General features: G+C 47.9%; 1 protein-coding gene across 1 annotated transcript in view; it reads right to left on the bottom strand.

Annotated features, from left to right (window-relative positions):
- Positions 1-21,528, bottom strand: part of plxna4 (plexin A4) — a 689,385-nt gene that overhangs the window by 179,041 nt on the left and 488,816 nt on the right. The window lies entirely within an intron of this gene.

Below are 21,528 nucleotides of genomic sequence, written 5' to 3'. Positions count from 1 at the left end.
GGAAGGATATCAGAGGTAGGTTCTTTATGCAGAGAGTGGTTGGGGTGTGGAATGGACTGCCTGCAGTGATAGTGGAGTCAGACACTTTAGGAACATTTAAGCGGTTATTGGATAGGCACATGGAGCACACCAGGATGATAGGGAGTGGGATAGTTTGATCTTGGTTTCAGATAAAGCTCGGCACAACATGGTGGGCCGAAGGGCCTGTTCTGTGCTGTACTGTTCTATGTTCTATGTTCTATGTTCTAAAAGGTCCTAAATTTGCTTTGTGGGACTGTTGTTGGCGATAATATTCTTGGTCTATGTTTTGCAAACACGGAATATTTACAGACTACGCTGGGGTAAGAGCCTTGGTGAGACCACATCTGGAACACTGTGAACACTTTTATTCTCCTTATTTGAAAAATGATACAATTGTGTTCGAAGCAGTCCTGAAAAGGTTCACTCAATTTACTCTGGGATGAGGGGCTTATCTAATGAAGAAAGGTTGGACATGTTGGGTCTATTGGGGATAATCAGGAAGTCAGATTTGGAGGGACGTAGAGCTCTTGGAGGGTTGTAGAGCCAGAGGAGAGGTAACGGAGGAGTGGGCCATGGAGGAATTTGACACTTTTAAAATATTCAGTGTAAAGCTGAGAGGAAACATCACCACACACCTCTCAGGAAACCCTCTTTGATTTTTGGCATCTTGCTCCCGAGGATATGGCATCAATTCCCACGCCTTGGAAAACAGCCCGGCTGGTGTCAACGCGTGCCCGTGCCAAGGTCTACTTCCAAATGCCACGTCACGATGGCGACCACCAGTCTCGGCACCCAATCGAGGACGGGCGCGCCAGGAAGCTATGCGAAAAGCAGTCTGCACATGTTGCAGAGGGCTGCAGCAGCACCGTGGCTGGGATCCAGGGAGAACAGGCTGTTCCCGGCTCCTGGGATGAAGCAGCGACTGTTGGGGACTCGGCAATCAGGCACGATCCCACTCATCGAGAACAGACTGCTGCTTCTCGGAATCCAGCCACAACTCTCCAGCTCTCTGACTGCCTCATTTATCAACGTGTCAGTTGGGGGCAACTGTTGAAGAACTGCCAACTTTGTGCTGCCAAATGTTAGTCTGGAGCTTCCATTTATTATCCCCCCCCCCCCCCCTCCCCACCTCTCATCTCACTTTAAATAAACTCTCCCTTTTTGTTGGGCATCCTTCTTTCCCTTCGCAAATCAATTACAGTTTATTTTTACATGAGCACACATTAGTCACTCAGAGTTTTAGCTCTCCCCTCTCTGTACCCATGAAATTGCCTTTAGTTTTGGAGTCCTGATCTTATACTTGCCCAGCCCTCCTGAGCTGTTCGGAACAGGAATATTCCAGGTTCTACTCTCGCATATTGCCCAGAGTTCACCAATGACGATGAGCAGGGGCCACTATCATTGACCATGATGCCTCTGGAATAAGGAGGGGTGCTACTACAGAGTGGGGGGAAATCAGCTTGATCACCAATGTCCTTCAGGGAAGGAAATCTGCCTTCCTTTACCTGATCTAGTCTACTTGCGACTCCAGAGCCATAGCATCATGGTTGACTCTCAACTGTCCTCTGAAAAGGCCTAGTGAGACACTCAGTTCAAGGGTGACGAGGGATGGGCAATAAATGCTGGCCTAGCCAGCGACGCCCATGTTGCACGAATGAGTATAAAATAAAACTCAATAGGTCTTGTTTCGAAAACACGCTTGCATGAATGGTAGGAAAGGATACAATAGGACTTGTTCCTGCTGTGGTTCAAACCCTGACTGGTTTCACTACTTGCTCAAGTCTCATTGGAGATAGAAGCATAGAAACTAGGAGCAGGAGTAGGCCATTCAGCCCTTCACCCTGCTCTACCATTCAATCTGATCACAGCGGATCCTTTACCTCAATGCCAAATGCCCACTTTCTCACCATACCCCTTGATGTCACTAAAATCTAAAACATTAGATGTGCCACCAGTGGTGCCTTCACAAGATCTAGATCTGGTGGCAAGAAAGGTGGCCCCAATAGCAACATCCTCTCCAAAATCAACTTGGCCGGCATCGAGGCACTAATCATTCAAAACCAGTTCCCTTGGGCAGGACATTGTCATTTGAATGTCTGACACCAGACTCCTCAAGCAACTTCTCTATTCGGAACGCAGTCACGACAGGAAACTCCAAGGAGGACAGTGGAAACACTTTGTGGTTGCCTCTGAAGAGGTCAGAAAACCCCACCAACTCATGGGAATTCCTAGCTTGTGACTGACCAAAACGGAGAACATTCAGTCGGGAAGCCACTGAGCACATCGAGAAACTTCCTCAGGAATGTGGGTTTCCTCCGGGTGCTCCAGCTTCTTTCAGGTTAGGTGGATTGGCCGTGCTAAATTGCCCCTTAGTGTCACTGGACGTGTAGGTTAAATGGATTAGCCATGCAAAATGTGTGAGATTACAAGGATAGGGCAGGGAAGAGGACTGGAGATAGACACTCGGAGAGTCGGTGCAGATCCAATGGGTCGGATGACCTCTTCTGCACTGTAGGGATTCTATGAACGTGCTGAGGTGAATTCAAGGCATTGGAGGGAGTGTATAAACCTCCAAACAACCCATCTAGTCAACTCCTCAAACACCACCTCCCCTATATGTGGGAGATTCTGCAAATCGACCATCGGCATCATCAACCATCTCAGAACCCAGTTAAGCAGTTTGGCAGCAAGTCACCCTCGATCCTGAGGGACCACCGAAGGGGAGAGAGTTTGTTTCCACACGTGAAGAGTGGCCACTTGGCTGAGGCACAGTAGGGGGGCTGGCACATTCAGAACTGTGCCCCTGAATAAGACAATGGCTTCATGAAAGGAGGGAGGAAACTGAGGAGAGACGACAAGCGGGTGTTAGTGGCGTAGTGGCATTGTCACTGGATGAGTCATCCAGAGACCAGGGGGGCCGTGTTCGAAACTCATGACATGATCTGGAATTAAAAGTCTGTGGATAATTATGAAACTGTTGTGGATCGTTGTAAAAGACCCATCTGCTTCACTATAATGTCCTTTAGGCAAAAAAATACAGGAGTTGGGACGTCCTGTTGAAGTTGTACAAGACGTTAGTAAGGCCACACTTGGAATACTGTGTGCAGTTCTGGTGACCCTATTATAGAAAGGATATTATTAAACTAGAAAGAGTGCAGAAAAGATTTACTAGGATGCTACCGGGACTTGATGGTTTGAGTTATAAGGAGAGGCTGAATAGACTGGGACTTTTTTCTCTGGAGCGTAGAAGGCTGAGGGGTGACCTTATAGAGGTCTATAAAATAATGAGGGGCATAGATCAGCTAGATCGTCAATATCTTTTCCCAAAGGTAGCAGAGTCTAAAATGAGAGGGTATAGGTTTAAGGTGAGAGGGGAGAGATACAAAAGTGTCCAGAGGGGCAATTGTTTCACACGGAGGGTGGTGAGTGGCTGGGACAAGCTGCCAGAGGTAGTAGTAGAGGCGGGTACAATTTTATCTTTTAAAAAGCATTTAGACAGTTACATGGATAAGATGGTTATAGAGGGATATGGGCCAAATGCAGGCAATTGGGACTGGCTGAGTGGTTAAAAAAAAAGGGCAGCATGGACAAGTTGGGCCGAAGGGCCTGTTTCCATGCTGTAAACCTCTATGAGTCTATGACTCGAGAAATCTGCCATCCTTACCTAGTCTGGCCTACATGTGACTCCAGAGCCACAGCAATGAGGTTGACTGTTAAGATATCCTCTGAAATGGTCTAGCAAGCTGTGATGTTCAAGGACAATTAGGGATGGGCAATAAATGCTGGCATGGCCAGCAATGCTCACACCCTGTGAATGAATAAAAATACCTATTTATAGTTGTTTTGGAATGTTTTGATCTGTTCTGATTTCTATCAAAATTAACAACTTGTGCCTTTAACGTGGTGAAATGTTCCACGCTGTGTTATCAAACTGAACTACTTAAAGAAATAGTAGATCAAATCAACAATTCCACCAGAAATTTCTTTAAAAAGGAGAAAGAGGTGGAGAGACAGAGAGATTTGGGAGAGGAATTCGAGAGCTTACTGGGCCAGGCTGTCAATGGTACAGTGAGGAGAACAAATTGATTTTTTAAAACATTTTATCAGTCCAAAATATGGAATAAGTTATAAAGGGATGAAGAATTAATTAAACTCATAGATTGTGTTAGATTTTAAAGGCAACAGCGTGTTCCTGACTGAGCGTTGTCGTGCAATTAGAATCATACAATCGCTACAGTACGGAAGGAGGCCATTCGGCCTCCGAATCCGGGCACAATCCCACCCTATTCCCGTAGCCCCAGATATTTACCCTGCTAGTCCCCCTGACATTAAGAGGCAATTTAGCATGGCCAATCAACCTAACCCGCACATCATTACCACAGGAAGCAGCTGGTGCCAAAACATTGAATGTTTTCACGAGGCGGCTGGATATAGCACTTGGGGCAAATGGGATCAAAGGTTATGAGGAAAAAGCAGGATTAGGCTATTGAGTTGGATGATCAGCCTTGATCGGCACAGTAGCAAGCACTGCTACTTCACAGTGCCAGGGACCCAGGTTCAATTCCTGGCTTGGGTCACTGTCTGTGTGGAGTCTGCACATTCTCCCCGTGTCTGCGTGGGTTTCCTCCGTGTGCTTCGGTTTTCTCCCACATTCTGAAAGACGTGCTGGTTAGGTGCATTGACCCAAACAGACGCCGGACTGTGGCGACTAGGGGAATTGCACAGTAACTTCTTTGCAGTGTTGATGTAAGCCTTACTTGTGACGAATAAATAAACTTTAAATTTTTTTTAATGAATGGCAGAGCAGGCTCAATGGCCTCCTCCTATCTTCTATGTTTCTTTCTTTGGACTGTGGGAGGAAACCAGAGGAAACCCACGCAGACACGGGGAGAATGTGCAGACTCCGCACAGACAGTCACCCAAGGCCGGGATTGAACCCCCACTGTGCGGCAGCAGTGCTAACTACTGTGCCACCATGTTGCCTGGACATTTGTTGGCCAGCGTGGTTTTTGGAGACGTCTGTCATACATCACCGATGCCAGGAATTAGCTATAGCTTGATTTTCCAACTGTGCCCTTCCACACACAATTCTGGCAACAGCAACCAGGAAAACCGCACAGCGGCCATTACTGATTACACTCAGTTGCTTCACTCCCCATCGCGGCATGAGTAATGGACCCCTCCATGGAATGCTCATTGTTCTGAGGAATAATGTCTTGCAAACTTCACTGAGGATATATTGGCAACGTGAGGAATTGTTTTCGTGTAGTGAACTTATCATGATCTGGAACACACGGCCTGAATGAGTGCTGGAAGCAGATTCAGTGGTAGCTTAAGAGAATTGGGTAAATACTTGAGCTTGTAAAACAAAAATGCTGGAGTGTGGGGAAGGAGCAGGGGTGGGTGGGACTAATCAGAGAGTTCTTCCAAATAGCCAGCACAGCGTATGACGGGCTGAATGGCCTCCTTCTCAATTGCATCATCCTGCGATTCGATATACAAGGCAGCAAGATTTCCCAACTTACTACCCAGCATCAACAATGACGTTCTGTGGATTATTTTCTCTGGTTCAGCACTGCTTCAGCTTTGACGCTGCCAGGTTAGTAACAGTAAGAGATACTGGTGAAATGGTGTGATGACACTAATCTCTCCCTCAATGTCAGTTAAACGAAGGAGATAGTCATCAACTTCAGAAAACGTAGTGGAGGAAATGCTCCTGTCTACATCAATGGGGATGAAGTGGAGGTGATCCAGAGCTTCAAGTTTTTAGGTGTCCAGATCACCAACAACCTGTCCAGGTCCCCCATGCCGATGCTATAGTTAAGAAAGCCCACCAACACTCTACTTTCTCAGGAGGCTAAGGAAATTTGGCATGTCCGCCACAACTCTCACCAACTTTTATAGATGCACCATAGAAAGCATCCTTTCTGGATATATCACAGCTTGGTCTGGCTCCTGCTCTGACCAAGACTGCAAGAAACTACAAAAGGTTGTGAATGTAGCCCAGTCCATCACGCAAACCAGCCTCCCATCCATTGACTCTGTCTACACTTCCCACTGCCTCAGAAAAGCAGCCAGCATAATTAAGGACCCCATGCACCCTGGACATTCTCTCTTCCACCTTCTTCCATCGGGAAAACGACACAAAAGTCTGAAATCACGTACCAGCCGACTCAAGAACAGCTTCTGCTCTGCTGTCATCAGGCTTTTGAATGGACTTATCACACATTAAGCAGATTGATCTTTCTCTACACCCTACCTGTAACTACAACACTATATTCCACACCCTATCCTCTTCCTTTTCTCCGATGTACTTTATGAATGGTATGCTTTATCTGTATAGTGCGCAAGGAAATATACTTTTCACTGTATCCCAATACAGGTGACAATAATGAATCAAATCAGATCCAATCAGTCCTCTATCTTACACAATAAAGCATTGCTCTTACTTCAAATGATTTTGAAAAACCTCCACTTAAAAGAAAACCCTCTCATCTGGAATGGTCCCAACATTCGTGGTCTAGGTTCACACCGAGGTAGATTTGACTGACGGGAGCGGGCATCTGCCAGGTGTGGATTTGTACCTGAGCCTCTTCAGGAAAGGTGGGAAGAATGGGGAGGAGGTAGGTAAGGGGGTGGGCCAAGTGGAGATCATTGAGGATGGGAATATACTGGGGCAGGACGGCAGATGCCAAAGGGGGAGGAGAGCATGCTGGGGCAAAGAAAGTATGAGGAGGGGAAAGAATTTGGCAGGAGGGGAGAATGTCACAGGAGAAGAAAACCAAATCCAACCCTTTTCTGTCGAAGTCAACTCGGTCCGTGCACTCAGCACGTGTGCTGGCCTTTATCAATCGAGGGACTGAGTTTAGGAGTCCGGGGATAATGATGCAGCTATATAAGACCCTCATCAGACCCCACTTGGAGTACTGTGCTCAGTTCTGGTCACCTCACTATAGGAAGGATGTGGAAAAGATTGAAAGGGTGCAGAGGAGATTTACAAGGATGTTGCCTGGATTGAGTGGCATGCCTTATGAGGATAGGCTGAGGGAGCTCGGTCTTTTCTCCTTGCAGAGACGTAGGATGAGAGGAGACCTGATAGAGGTGTATAAGATGTTGAGAGGCATAGATCGGGTGGACTCTCAAAGGCTTTTTCCCAGGGTGGTAATGGCTGCTAGGAGAGGACACAGGTTTAAGGTGCTGGGGGGTAGGTACAGGGGAAATGTTAGGGGGAAGTTTTTCACACAGAGGGTGGTGGGCGAGTGGAATCGGCTGCCGTCAGTGGTGGTGGAGGCAAACTCAATAGGGTCTTTTACATGGGACTTAATAGGATGGAGGGTTATAGGTAGGCCTAGAAGGTAGGGATATGTTCGGCACAACTTGTGGGGCCGAAGGGCCTGTTTTTGTGCTGTAGTTTTTCTGTTTCTATGTTTCTAGAATAGGAAATAGCCAGCAAATTGCTGGCCGGCACGGATAAAAAGCTTCGGGGGAAGCCTGCTTAAAAATGAGAGATTCATGGAGACATCTGAAGGTGTGGTGAGAGGTAGCTGTAGTGGCGTGGCCCCTTTAAGGGGGCATTCCCTGAGGGCCATGTGATCAGGTTGGACCCTATGGAGTATCGAGGTGGGAAACAGAGCAGATCGGGTGCTCGGGAGAGTATCGCAGGTCAGGGAGGATCTTCAGTTGGAGCCGGGGATGAGTGTCGTATAGTCGCACAGTTAATTCTGTCTGACATCTTGTTGTAAATAACTATTAAGCGTCAGCAATAAATCCTTCATGACTTTGAGCCACATTGAGCCACCCTGGGTTTATTACAGGAACAAAGCAAAGTGATCCCGGGGCTGACTGGGGCTCAGAGAGCAGTTTTCAGCCTGAAGTTTTGCATGCCCATTGGTTGTTTTTTTTCAGTCTTAGGACATGGGCGTCGCTGGCATTTATCGCCCATCCCTCGTTGCCCTTGGAGGGCAGTTAAGAGTCAACCACATTGCTGTGGTTCTGGAGTCACATATAGGCCAGACCGGGTAAGGACGGCAGATTTCATAGAATCCACAGAATCCCTACAGTGCAGATAAAGGCCATTCACCCCATCGTGTCTGCACCCACCACAATCTCACCCAGGCTCTATACCCCACATATTTACCCTAGCTAGTCCCCCTGACACTAAGGGGCAATTTTGCATGGCCAATCCACCTAACCCGCACATCTTTGGACTCTGGGAGGAAACCGGAGCACCTGGAGGAAACCCACGCAGACATGGGGAGAATGTGCAAATACCACACAGACAGTGACCCAAGCTGGGAATCAAACATGGGTCCCTGGCACTGTGAGGCAGCAGTGCTAACCACTGTGCCACCATGCCGCTCTGAAGGTCATTAGTGAATCAGATGGGTTTTTCCGACAATAGGCAATGGTTTCATGGTCATCAGTAAATTCTTAATTCCAGATATTTTTTATTGAATTCATCTTCCACCATCTGCTGTGGCGGGATTCGAACCCAGGTCCCCATGGAGTGGAGAAATGGTGGGACAGTGGATATGGAAGCCCAGGCTTAACAGAGGGGACTGTTTGCTGAATGGCAAGGCCCAACGAGGTTCTAGAGTTGGGCGAAGGGCATGGGGCGAGATTCAGGATCCAATCTGGATGGTGAGTTATGGCGTGTCTGTGCAGACTGAGACAATGGACTTTGCAAACCAGTTCTACTTCCTTTGTTGCAGTATCAATGGTGGGGGCATGAGGTTGCAATTATTGAAAATAAACCAACTTCCAACGCCAACTCTTGGCTCTGAGCCTCCATTCACAAGATCGATAGATTGTTCGTGTGATTGGTATCCCTCAATGGTATCCCTGCCTCCTCCTTCACTCGGCCATTTTCCTACCTCTCGCCACTTCCCAAAGTACCCGACTTGCCGCAGAGACTTCTGGGACGTCCTGAGGTTGCCAACAGCGCCAGGTAAAGTCTTTCTTTCCCCGATTCGGTAATTGAGAGCCAAGTGACTAAAAAGGCAGCGACAAAGGAAACCATTCAACTGGTAATGGGAAAGCGATTGCCGGCAATTATCCAGCAATCTGAAAATGGGCCTCAATTCTGGACATCTCTCCCGCCTATATTGAAAGGACAGACAGTCACACAGCCCAATGCTAACACAATAGCTAATGATCATCACAATACCTCAGCAGCTGATCTAAGTGTCTTTGCAAAAGACTATGATTGACAGCCCCATTAACATGACACTTAATATTAAAGTGATGAAAGCCCTTAAGTGCACTTAGCTGTAAAGGACATGACAATTACTCTTATTTTATCACATATTTGATTCCAGATTATTAACTCAGGATTAAGCTTTTTCTTTTATTCCCCCCACACCCCTCCACCCCCACACTATTTGTTCATTATTTAATGTGTTTCATATAAAATATTCTTCACTGGTGGGTCTCAACAATTAAACAGTTCCTCATGAATGAACTGAATCTAAGGATACAGGGAAGCATATGATGAGGAAGAACCACTCGGGATCACCAAGCCTCCCTTCGGCACTGAACCCGTCATGGGCACCACCCACTCAACAGCACCCAGAGTAAATTCAACCTAATGATCCTGAACAGAGGCTCAGCTAGACGCCGTAAAATTCACACTGACAAGTGTGCTGTCCAAATCCAAACGTTGAGTGTGGCGACTAGGGGATTTTCACAGTAACTTCATTGCAGCGTTAATGTCAGCCTACTTGTGACACTAATGATTAAACATTTTTAAAAACTTAAAACTTAATCCTTAATTTATAGAAAATAAAAGCAAATTACTGCGGGTGCCAGAATCTGAAACCAAAATGGAAAAAATACTGGAAAATCTTCGCAGGTCTGGCAGCATCTGAAAGGAGAGAAAAGAGCTGACGTTTCGATTCCAGATGACTCTTTGGACTCCATTTTGAGTCCAGATGACCCTTTGTCAAAGCTTTGACAAAGGGTCATCTGGACTCGAAACGTCAGCTCTTTTCTCTCCTTTCAGACGCTGCCAGACCTGCTGAGATTTTCCAGCATTTTTTCTCTATAGAAAGGAAGACTTGTGTTTCCACAGCCCTTTTCATAATCATTTGGATGTCTCAAAGCAAATATTCAGAATTTTACACTCCCCCCCCCTCCCCCCCACCCCCACTGGCGGGTTTCCAGCCAGGGAGCGGAGGGGAGGGGGGGGGGTGCAAAATTGAAGGGGCGGGATTCCCTCCAAAGTTCCCACCCTGCTCCAACCACACAGCGATTTTACGCTGGGGTTTTGCATTGGGGAGTTCGTAAGGAAATGCCGCGCTTGTGGTAAATTTGTGATGGAGGTGGCGAGTCCACGAGTGACAAGGTCATGACCTGCGGAAGGGGCACGGTTGAAGTGTCAAAAGGCACATTTCCATAATAAAGTATAATTGGAAGTAATTGGGGCACGTTGGGATTCCAAAGAGATGGTAATGCTTATGGAGGGCAGCAGTGGATTTGGATAGCACAGTTATCACCGCCTGTTCGGGGTACACTGAGGGAGAATTTAGCACGGCCAATGCACCTAACCAGCACATCTTTCAGACTGTGGGAGGAAACCCGTGCAGACACGGGGAGAACGTGCAGACTCCGCAAAGACAGTGACCCATGCTACAGGCTATTCCAGGTGGAAAGAGGTTTGGGTCTATGCCATTCGCTGTTCGGTTATAATTCACCATGAGGGATTTCTCAGTCAAGCAAGTTCTTTATTCAGGTGCACGGGAAGCACCCGGAAGGTGCAATGGTTAGTTCGCAAGGTGGGGGGCAATGATTATGCTGCAATAGAAATAACCCGTGGGCTTTTTGTTACATTAACCCAGTGCTCATCTCACACAAGAAGCAAGCTGTTCACACTTCGAAAGAAGCAAAATCAATTGGACAAATTTTATGTAAAATGGAAAATAACCTCCTGTTCGGAAAGTTCCACGGGTACTTGAGTAATCAAGCAGCAAACTAAACTTTTTTTTTAAAGACGAGGAATTTATCTATGTACAAAACAAATTGCTGCACTAACAGGTCAATTTCACTCATGGGAGCTAACTCAGAATCGTAATTGTTTGCAAGTGATTGATTGTAAATAAATATATTTATAATTATCTAATCCAGGCGGATTAAACTTCAGAAGCGCTTTGAATTATTCAGAGACAGAGCTGGAATTATTTGCTTCTGATATTGAAGACAATGCCCCTTGCTCCTCTTGTCAGTTGGGTTGGGAGGCACCAAGCTTACAATAGTTCACTCGACTCACACAACGCAATCTCACCTTCAACGAAGACAAATGCTGCATCTTAGATTAACGTTCTAGTGACAGCAGCTGGAGCAGTGGGTCGGCACGGTGGCACAGTGGTTAGCACTGCTGCCTCACAGCGCCAGGGACCCGGGTTCGATTCCCGGCTTGGGTCACTCACTGTCTATGCGGAGACTGCACGCTCTCCCCGTGTCTGAGTGGGTTTCCTCCAGGTTGCTCCGGTTTCCTCCCACAGTCCAAAGATGTGCAAGTTAGGTGGATTGGCCATGCTAAATTGCCCCTTAGTGTCAGGGGGATTAGCTCGGGTAAATGCATGGGGTTATGGGGATAGGGCCTGGGTGGGATTGTGGTCAGTGCAGACTCAATGGGCCGAATGGCCTCCTGCTGCACTGTAGGGATTCTATGGTTCTAAAGCCTACACACGTCAAAGTTCTTCATGCACTCCCCACCCAGACTAATGTGGAAGAGTTAATTGGCTGCATTCTTTAGTACAGTAAGAAGTTTAACAACACCAGGTTAAAGTCCAACAGGTTTATTTGGTAGCAAAAGCCACACAAGCTTTCGAGGCTCTAAGCCCCTTCTTCAGGTGAGTGGGAATTCTGTTCACAAACAGAACTTATAAAGACACAGACTCAATTTACATGAATAATGGTTGGAATGCGAATACTTACAACTAATCCAGTCTTTAAGAAACAAACAATGGGAGTGGAGAGAGCATCAAGACAGGCTAAAAAGATGTGTATTGTCTCCAGACAAGACAGCCAGTGAAACTCTGCAGGTCCACGCAACTGTGGGGGTTACAGATAGTGTGACATGAACCCAATATCCCTTCAAACAACCGCACAACCTCAAACAGACCATTGTCCGCAGCAAACTACCCAGCCTTCAGGAGAACAGTGACCAAGACACCACACAACCCTGCCACAGCAACCTCTGCAAGACGTGCCGGATCATCGACACAGATGCCATCATCTCACGTGAGAACACCATCCACCAGGTACACGGTACATACTCTTGCAACTCGGCCAACGTTGTCTACCTGATACGCTGCAAGAAAGGATGTCCCGAGGCATGGTACATTGGGGAAACTATGCAGACGCTGCGACAACGGATGAATGAACACCGCTCGACAATCACCAGGCAAGACTGTTCTCTTCCTGTTGGGGAACACTTCAGCAGTCACGGGCATTCGGCCTCTGATATTCGGGTAAGCGTTCTCCAAGGCGGCCTTCGCGACACACGACAGCGCAGAGTCGCTGAGCAGAAACTGATAGCCAAGTTCCGCACACACAAGGACGGCCTCAGCCGGGATATTGGGTTCATGTCACACTATCTGTAACCCCCACAGTTGCGTGGACCTGCAGAGTTTCACTGGCTGTCTTGTCTGGAGACAATACACATCTTTTTAGCCTGTCTTGATGCTCTCTCCACTCCCATTGTTTTGTTTCTTAAAGACTGGATTAGTTGTAAGTATTCGCATTCCAACCATTATTCATGTAAATTGAGTCTGTGTCTTTATAAGTTCTGTTTGTGAACAGAATTCCCACTCACCTGAAGAAGGGGCTTAGAGCCTCGAAAGCTTGTGTGGCTTTTGCTACCAAATAAACCTGTTGGACTTTAACCTGGTGTTGTTAAACTTCTTACTGTGTTTACCCCAGTCCAACGCCGGCATCTCCACATCATGACTTCTTTAGTACAACCAGCTTTTATCACAGAATCTTTCCCAAGCATGCAGAAATCGTGAAGCCTCTTCAGAAGCTACTGTGCAGAGATGCACAACGGGAATGGACAATGGCGCAACACACAGTGAGCAGCCCATAGACACACACAATCCAAAACTGAACAACTGAACTACTGAACACAGTGGCACGGTGGCACGGTGGCACTGCTGCCTCACAGTGCCAGGGACCCGGGTGCAATTCCCGTCTTGGGTCACTGTCTGTGTGTAGTCTGTACGTTCTCCCCGTGTCTGCGTGGGTTTCCTCCGCGTGCTCCAGTTTCCTCCCACAGTCCAAAAGATGTGCTGGTTAGGTGCATTGGCTATGCTAAGTTGCTAAGTGTCACAAGTAGGCTTACATTAACACTGCAATGAAGTAACTGTGAAATTCCCCTAGCCACCACATTCTGGCGCCTGTTCGGGTACACTGAGGAGAATTCAGCATGGCCAACGGACCTAACCAGCACATCTTTCGGATTGTGGGAGGAAACCGGAGCATTCGGAGGAAACCCATACAGACACGGGGAGAATGTGCAGACTCCACACAGACAGTGATCCAAGCCAGGAATTGAACCTGCGTCCCTGGCATTGTGAGGCAGCAGTCCTAACCATTGTGCCACCATGCCACCCTACCTGCAGTACTGTGTGCAGCTTTGGTCTCCTTATCTAAGAAAGGATATACTTGCCACAGAGGGAGTGCAGCAAAGGTTCGCCAGACTGATTCCTGAGATGGTAGGATTGTCGGACGAGGAGAGATTGGGTCGACTGGGCCTGTATTCACTGGAATTTAGGAGAATGAGAGGGGATCTCATTGAAACATATAAAATTCTGAACAGGCTGGACAGACTGAATCAGGGACGTTTCCTCTGACTGCGGGGTCTAGAACAAAGCGTCACAGTCCCAGGATACAGGGTGGGTTATTTAGGACTGAGATGTGGAGGCTGGTGAACCTATGGAATTCTCTACCACAGAAAGCTGTGGTAGAGAATATATTTAAGAAGGAAATAGATAGATTTCTAGACTCTAAAAGCATTAAGGAGTATGGGGAAAGAGCAGGAGTTATGGCGTTGAGATAGAGGCAGAACAGATTCAAAGGGCCAATGGCCTACTCCTGCCCCTCTTCCCTCTGTTTCGAACTCATGTTGTTGAAAGGACTCAATTTGTATTCCGTCAAATATAGAACATTCTGAGGTGAAAAATTTAACTAGAGCATTGTAAAGTTATAGCATCTTGAAAGGGTTGATAAAGAGAAATGATTTTCTCTGTTTGGAGACTGTTTGAAACAAGGGGGCGTGGTCTTAAAATTGGGAGCAGGGCCCTGCCCTATACTAACCTAATAAGAAGTCTCACAACACCAGGTTAAAGTCCAACAGGTTTATTTGGTAGCACGAGCTTTCGGAGCGCTGCTCCTTCATCAGGTGAGTGCAGGATTTGGTTCACAAACAGGGCATATATAGACACAAACTCAATTACAAGATAATGCTTGGAATGCGAGTCTTAACAGGTAATCAAGTCTTTATAGGTACAGACAATGCGAGTGGAGAGAGGGTTAAGCACAGGTTAAAGAGGTGTGAATTGTCTCCAGCCAGGACAGTTAGCAAGATTTTGCAAGCCCAGGCAAGTCGTGGGGTTACAGATAGTGTGACATGAATCCAAAATCCCGGTTGAGACCGCCCTCATGTGTGGACATCACGTACGGGATGTGGAAATCTGGGTTTCCCTTCTCCACAGAAACCTGTTGAGGTTGGAAATCAATTTCAAAACCGATGCAGCGCAATTTACATTTCCTTTGGTAAATATAGGACCATAGAATCCCGACAGTGCAGATGGAGGCCATTCGGCCCACCGAGCCTGCACAGACAACAATCCCACCCAGACTTCGTCCCCGTAATCCCACGTATTTACCTTGCTAACCGTCCTGACACTAAGAGGCAATTTAGCATGGCCAATGCACCTAATCCGCATGTTGTTTGGACTGTGGGTGGAAACCGGAGCACCCGGAGGAAACCCACTCAGACACGGGGAGAACGTGCAAACCCCACACAGCCAGCGACCCAAGGATGGAATGGGTCCCTGATGCTCTGAGGTAGCGGTGCTAACTACTGTATATTAACGGATACGGAGCAAAGGCAGGTAGAGAGTCAAGGGACAGATCTAATTGAATGGCATCCTCCTAATCCATCATTTAGTGGGTGAGATTTCTGCCTGCGCATTTACCGAGCAAGATTAATCCAAATCAGAACGAAAATGTATTGTGTCCTTGAGATGCGCCAAGTTTTGGCCATTACAATTTTAATATGTATCATCAGTCAATTTTCATCAGCTAGAGCAGGGATGTTGGAATATTTGCGAGAGACACACCACATTAAAGTGAGAAAGAAATCATAGCAAGACATCCAACGTTGATTGATTGGCATTTACTGGCCAGTGTTGCACTCACATTGCGGTGGCTGCTTCTGTGGGTCATTTGTCTTATTTTCCACGTGTCTTCAGGATGAAAGGCGAAAGAGGAAGAGAGAAGGAAAATGCAATCTTGATAAAACAGCAGTGTTTACATGGGGGAAGGTGCCAGAGTGGCCTCTTTGACCCAGCCCAGGGAGATCGCTGCTAATTGACGGCACACACTAATTATTCACGAAACAGCTCCTGCCAGCGCAGCTGAGAAGCTCGGAGAGTGTCGATACAAACAGGCTATTTTATTGAGATAACGTTTGATTTGGGCTGTGAGTCCTGAACTGGAGTACCAGCATTGAAATTTAACAAGACTCTAGAGAGTACGGAAATTGGACAAAAACTTGTTTCCCCGCAAAATAACGGAGAAAACATAAAAACAGTCACGACAGCAGTTGAGTTAATCCTTTCAAAAAGGGATCTGTTGAATAACTCCCAATCCCACTGCCAAACAACTAACAAGGACGGGTGGTCTACTGCGCCCATGGCGCATCATGACAAGAGTGTAGTTGGGGTGGGGGTGTCTGGGTGAGGATACCACCCAATAACGATGGATAAATCCTCTGAACATCCGCGCAATAACATTGGGTGATCTGGAAACACTTGACTGTCGGAGGATCAGATATATTGGAATTCAGTTTACGTTAGGATAGGGTTCGGTTGAGGCGGGGTGGGGGAGACAGGTTGGGTGCAGTCTGCTGAACAGGGAATATGATCAATAAGTGAATGACTGGAATTCTGTTGCTCAGTGGCCAAATTGGCAAACTATACAAAATGAAGAACCTGCATCTCATCTGCACAGGAAGTCACATTGACAGAAATGAAAGTTGGCAGTTCTCCATAAACGGTATGAGAATCATGAACAGCAAGATCTGGCAGGACTTCTGTAGACTTTTCTTTAGTCTTCCATGTGATGTGGGCATCGCTGGCAAGGTCAGCATTTGTTGCCCATCCCTAATTGCCCTCGAACTGAGTGGCTTGCCAGGCCATTTCAGGATCAACCACATGCAGACCAGATCAGGGGAGGGCAGCAGATTTCTTTCCCTAAAGGATGTTAGTGAACGAGATGTTTTTTTTGGCAAAGAATGACGGCTTCACAGTCAACACCTCTGAGGCTAACTGTTCAATTCCAGGTTGCCGAGGTGGGATTTGAACACATGACTCCAGAGCATTAGCCTTGGCCTCGGGATTACAAGTCCGGTGACATTACCACTACGCCACCGTCTCCCCTTACCTTGAGCCTCACATGTCTGTTCCCTGTGGGGCAGATCAGCAAAGAGGGTGCTGAACAAAGTGAACGAAACGTGGGAAGTCAAGCTTAAAGTGTAGATAGGTGTGGCCAGGCCACACACTCTGCACTCTGTGTCCCATTCGAATCTCTGTGATAACAAGCGGGTACCTGATTCTGGAGACAGGGCGGCGCGGTGGTTGGCATTGCTGCCTCACAGCACCAGGGACCCGGGTTCGATTCCCGGCTTGGGTCACTGTCTGTGTGGAGCTTTCACATTCTCCCCGTGTCTGTGTGGGTTTCCTCCAGGTGCTCCGGTTTCCTCCCACAGTCTGAAAGATGTGCAGGTTAGGTGGATCAGCCATGCTTAATTGCCCCTTAGTGTCAGGGGGACAAGCTAGGGTAAATGGGTGTTTTTCTGGTTGGCAATCAGTGATTAGTGATGTGCCTCAGGGGTCAGAGTTGGGACCACAATTGTTTACGATTTACATAGATCATTTGGAGTTGGGGACCAAGTGTAGAAATAGAAATAGAAATAAAAATAGAAACCCTACAGTACAGAAGGAGGCCATTCAGCCCATCGGGTCTGCACCAACCACAATCCCACCAGGCCCTACCCCCATATCCCTACATATTTACCCACTAATCCCTCTAACCTACGCATCTCATAACACTAAGGGGCAATTTTAGCATGGCCAATCAACCTAACCCGCACATCTTTGGACTGTGGGAGGAAACCGGAGCACCCGGAGGAAACCCACGCAGACACGAGGAGAATGTGCAAACTCCACACAGACAGTGACCCAAGCCGGGAATCGAACCCGGGTCCCTGGTGCTGTGTAGTGTGTGTGTGTAGTGTGGTGTGTCAAAATTCGCAGATGACACTAAGATGAGTAAGAAGTTTAACAACACCAGGTTAAAGTCCAACAGGTTTATTTGGTAGCAAAAGCCACACAAGCTTTCGAAGCTCTAAGCCCCTTCTTCAGGTGAGTGGGAATTCTGTTCACAAACAGAACTTATAAAGACACAGACTCAATTTACATGAATAATGGTTGGAATGCGAATACTTACAACTAATCCAGTCTTTAAGAAACAAAACAATGGGAGTGGAGAGAGCATCAAGACAGGCTAAAAAGATGTGTATTGTCTCCAGACAAGACAGCCAGTGAAACTCTGCAGGTCCACGCAACTGTGGGCGTTACAAATAGTGTGACATGAACCCAATATCCCGGTTGAGGCCGTCCTTGTGTGTGCGGAACTTGGCTATCAGTTTCTGCTCAGCGACTCTGCGCTGTCGTGTGTCGCGAAGGCCGCCTTGGAGAACGCTTACCCGAATATCAGAGGCCGAATGCCCGTGACCGCTGAAGTGCTCCCCAACAGGAAGAGAACAGTCTTGCCTGGTGATTGTTGAGCGGCAATCACTCGCTCGACAATCACCAGGCAAGACTGTTCTCTTCCTGTTGGGGAGCACTTCAGCGGTCACGGGCATTCGGCCTCTGATATTCGGGTAAGCGTTCTCCAAGGCGGCCTTCGCGACACACGACAGCGCAGAGTCGCTGAGCAGAAACTGATAGCCAAGTTCCGCACACACAAGGACGGCCTCAACCGGGATATTGGGTTCATGTCACACTATTTGTAACTCCCACAGTTGCGTGGACCTGCAGAGTTTCACTGGCTGTCTTGTCTGGAGACAATACACATCTTTTTAGCCTGTCTTGATGCTCTCTCCACTCCCATTGTTTTGTTTCTTAAAGACTGGATTAGTTGTAAGTATTCGCATTCCAACCATTATTCATGTAAATTGAGTCTGTGTCTTTATAAGTTCTGTTTGTGAACAGAATTCCCACTCACCTGAAGAAGGGGCTTAGAGCTTCGAAAGCTTGTGTGGCTTTTGCTACCAAATAAACCTGTTGGACTTTAACCTGGTGTTGTTAAACTTCTTACTGTGTTTACCCCAGTCCAACGCCGGCATCTCCACACTAAGATGAGTGGCAGAGCAAATTGTGCAGAGGATGCTGAAAGTCTGCAAAGGGATATAGATAGTCTAAGTGAGTGGGCGAGGGTCTGGCAGATGGAGTACAATGTTGGTAAATGTGAGGTCATCCATTTTGGTAGGAATAACAGCAAAATGGACTACTATTTAAATGGTAAAAAATTGCAGCATGCTGCTGTGCAGAGGGACCTGGGTGTCCTTGTGCATGAATCTCAAGGAGTTGGTTTGCCGATGCAGCAGGTAATTAAGAAAGCAAATGGAATTTTGTCCTTCATTGCTAGAGGGATGGAGTTTTAAAACAGCAAGGTTATGTTGCAGCTGTATAAGGTGCTGGTGAGGCCACACCTGGAGTACTGTGTACGGTTTTGGTCTCCTTACTTGAGAAAGGATATACTGGCACTGGAGTGGGTGCAAAGGAGATTCACTAGCTTGATTCCGGAGTTGAGAGGGTTGGCTTATGAGGAGAGACTGAGTAGACTGGGGCTATACTCATTGGAATTCAGAAAAATGAGGTGGGGGGGTTCTTATAGAAACATATAAAATTATGAAGGGAATAGGTGAAACTAGAACTAGGGGGCATGGCCTCAAAATAAGGAGGAGCAGATTTAGGACTGAGTTGAGGAGGAACTTCTTCACACAAAGGTTGTGAATCTGTGGAATTCCCTGCCCAGTGAAGCAGTTGAGGCTACCTCATTGAATGTTTTTAAGGCAAGGATAGATACATTTTTGAACAGTAAAGGAATTAAGGGTTATGGTGAGCGGGCAGGCAAGTGGAGCTGAGTCCATGAAAAGATCAGCCATGATCTTATTGAATGGCGGAGCAGGTTCGAGGGGCCAGATGGCCTACTCCTGCTCCTAGTTCTTATGTTCTTAAATACATGGGGTTATGGGGATAGGACCTGGGTGGGATTGTGGTCAGTGCAGACCCGATGGGCCAAATGGCCTCCTTCTGCACTGTAGGATTCTATGATTCTATGAAATGTAGAAACTTTTGAGTTGTTCTTTCGTGAAGACAGAAGGCTTCAAAAAGGTGAACAAAATAATTAACGGCATCAAAAATGTAATGCTAAACAAAACCTTTGGCAAAAGGACAAGGGAATGGCAGGGTTCCAAGCAAGGAAGAGCAAGTTTCAGATCTATGGTAGTTCCTCATGGATTAATTAGCAGTTGGAGCAAATTTATAATTAGGATATAGAAGGCAAAATAACTTGGAATCATTTAAGAATCCATTCGGAGCTGTGAGGGGAGGGACTACCGGTCCTTTCCGGATGGAGATGAGCCCAATGACCATTCTCATCCAGCAGTTGTATAAACAACCCTTCCTGAAATACAGGAGAACCTCCGGAGGAATTGTGGAGGACTTCTCGGGAAAACTTGGTGGATGGGAATGGTGGATCCCATCAAAATGAATGTTTAATTTTAAACTAGGAAAAGAGAGAGCACGCAAGAGAGAGAGAGAGCACGCAAGAGAGAGAGAGAGTGCGCAAGAGAGAGAGAGAGCGCGCAAGAGAGAGAGAGAGCGCGCAAGAGAGAGAGAGAGCACGCAAGAGAGAGAGAGAGCGCGCAAGAGAGAGAGCGCGCGCGCAAGAGAGAGAGAGAGCACGCAAGAGAGAGAGAGAGCGCGCAAGAGAGAGAGCGCGCGCGCAAGAGAGAGAGAGCACGCAAGAGAGAGAGAGAGCACGCAAGAGAGAGAGCGCGCGCGCAAGAGAGAGAGAGAGCGCGCAAGAGAGAGAGCACGCAAGAGAGAGAGAGAGCGCGCAAGAGAGAGAGAGAGCGCGCAAGAGAGAGAGAGAGCGCGCAAGAGAGAGAGCGCGCGCGCAAGAGAGAGAGAGAGCGCGCAAGAGAGAGAGAGAGCGCGCAAGAGAGAGAGAGAGCGCGCAAGAGAGAGAGCGCGCGCGCAAGAGAGAGAGAGAGCGCGCAAGAGAGAGAGCACGCAAGAGAGAGAGAGAGCGCGCAAGAGAGAGAGAGAGCGCGCAAGAGAGAGAGAGAGCGCGCAAGAGAGAGAGCGCGCGCGCAAGAGAGAGAGAGAGCGCGCAAGAGAGAGAGAGAGCGCGCAAGAGAGAGAGAGAGCGCGCAAGAGAGAGAGAGAGCGCGCAAGAGAGAGAGAGAGCGCGCAAGAGAGAGAGAGAGCGCGCAAGAGAGAGAGCGCGCGCGCAAGAGAGAGAGAGCGCGCAAGAGAGAGAGAGAGCGCGCAAGAGAGAGAGAGAGCGCGCAAGAGAGAGAGAGAGCGCGCAAGAGAGAGAGAGAGCGCGCAAGAGAGAGAGAGAGCGCGCAAGAGAGAGAGAGAGCGCGCGAGAGAGAGAGAGCGCGCAAGAGAGAGAGAGAGCGCGCAAGAGAGAGAGCGCGCAAGAGAGAGAGAGAGCGCGCAAGAGAGAGAGAGAGCGCGCAAGAGAGAGAGCGCGCGCGCAAGAGAGAGAGAGAGCGCGCAAGAGAGAGAGAGAGCGCGCAAGAGAGAGAGAGAGCGCGCAAGAGAGAGAGAGAGCGCGCAAGAGAGAGAGAGAGCGCGCAAGAGAGAGAGAGAGCGCGCAAGAGAGAGAGAGAGCGCGCAAGAGAGAGAGAGAGCGCGCAAGAGAGAGAGAGCGCGCAAGAGAGAGAGAGAGCACGCAAGAGAGAGAGCGCGCGCGCAAGAGAGAGAGAGAGCGCGCAAGAGAGAGAGAGAGCGCGCAAGAGAGAGAGAGAGCGCGCAAGAGAGAGAGAGAGCGCGCAAGAGAGAGAGAGAGCGCGCAAGAGAGAGAGCGCGCACGAGAGAGAGAGAGCGCGCAAGAGAGAGAGAGCGCGCAAGAGAGAGAGAGAGCGCGCAAGAGAGAGAGCGCGCAAGAGAGAGAGAGAGCGCAAGAGAGAGAGAGAGCGCGCAA

This window comes from Mustelus asterias, chromosome 19, assembly GCF_964213995.1.
Source record: "Mustelus asterias chromosome 19, sMusAst1.hap1.1, whole genome shotgun sequence".
Classification (NCBI taxonomy): domain Eukaryota; kingdom Metazoa; phylum Chordata; class Chondrichthyes; order Carcharhiniformes; family Triakidae; genus Mustelus; species Mustelus asterias.
This window is presented reverse-complemented; position numbering and strand designations above follow the sequence as displayed.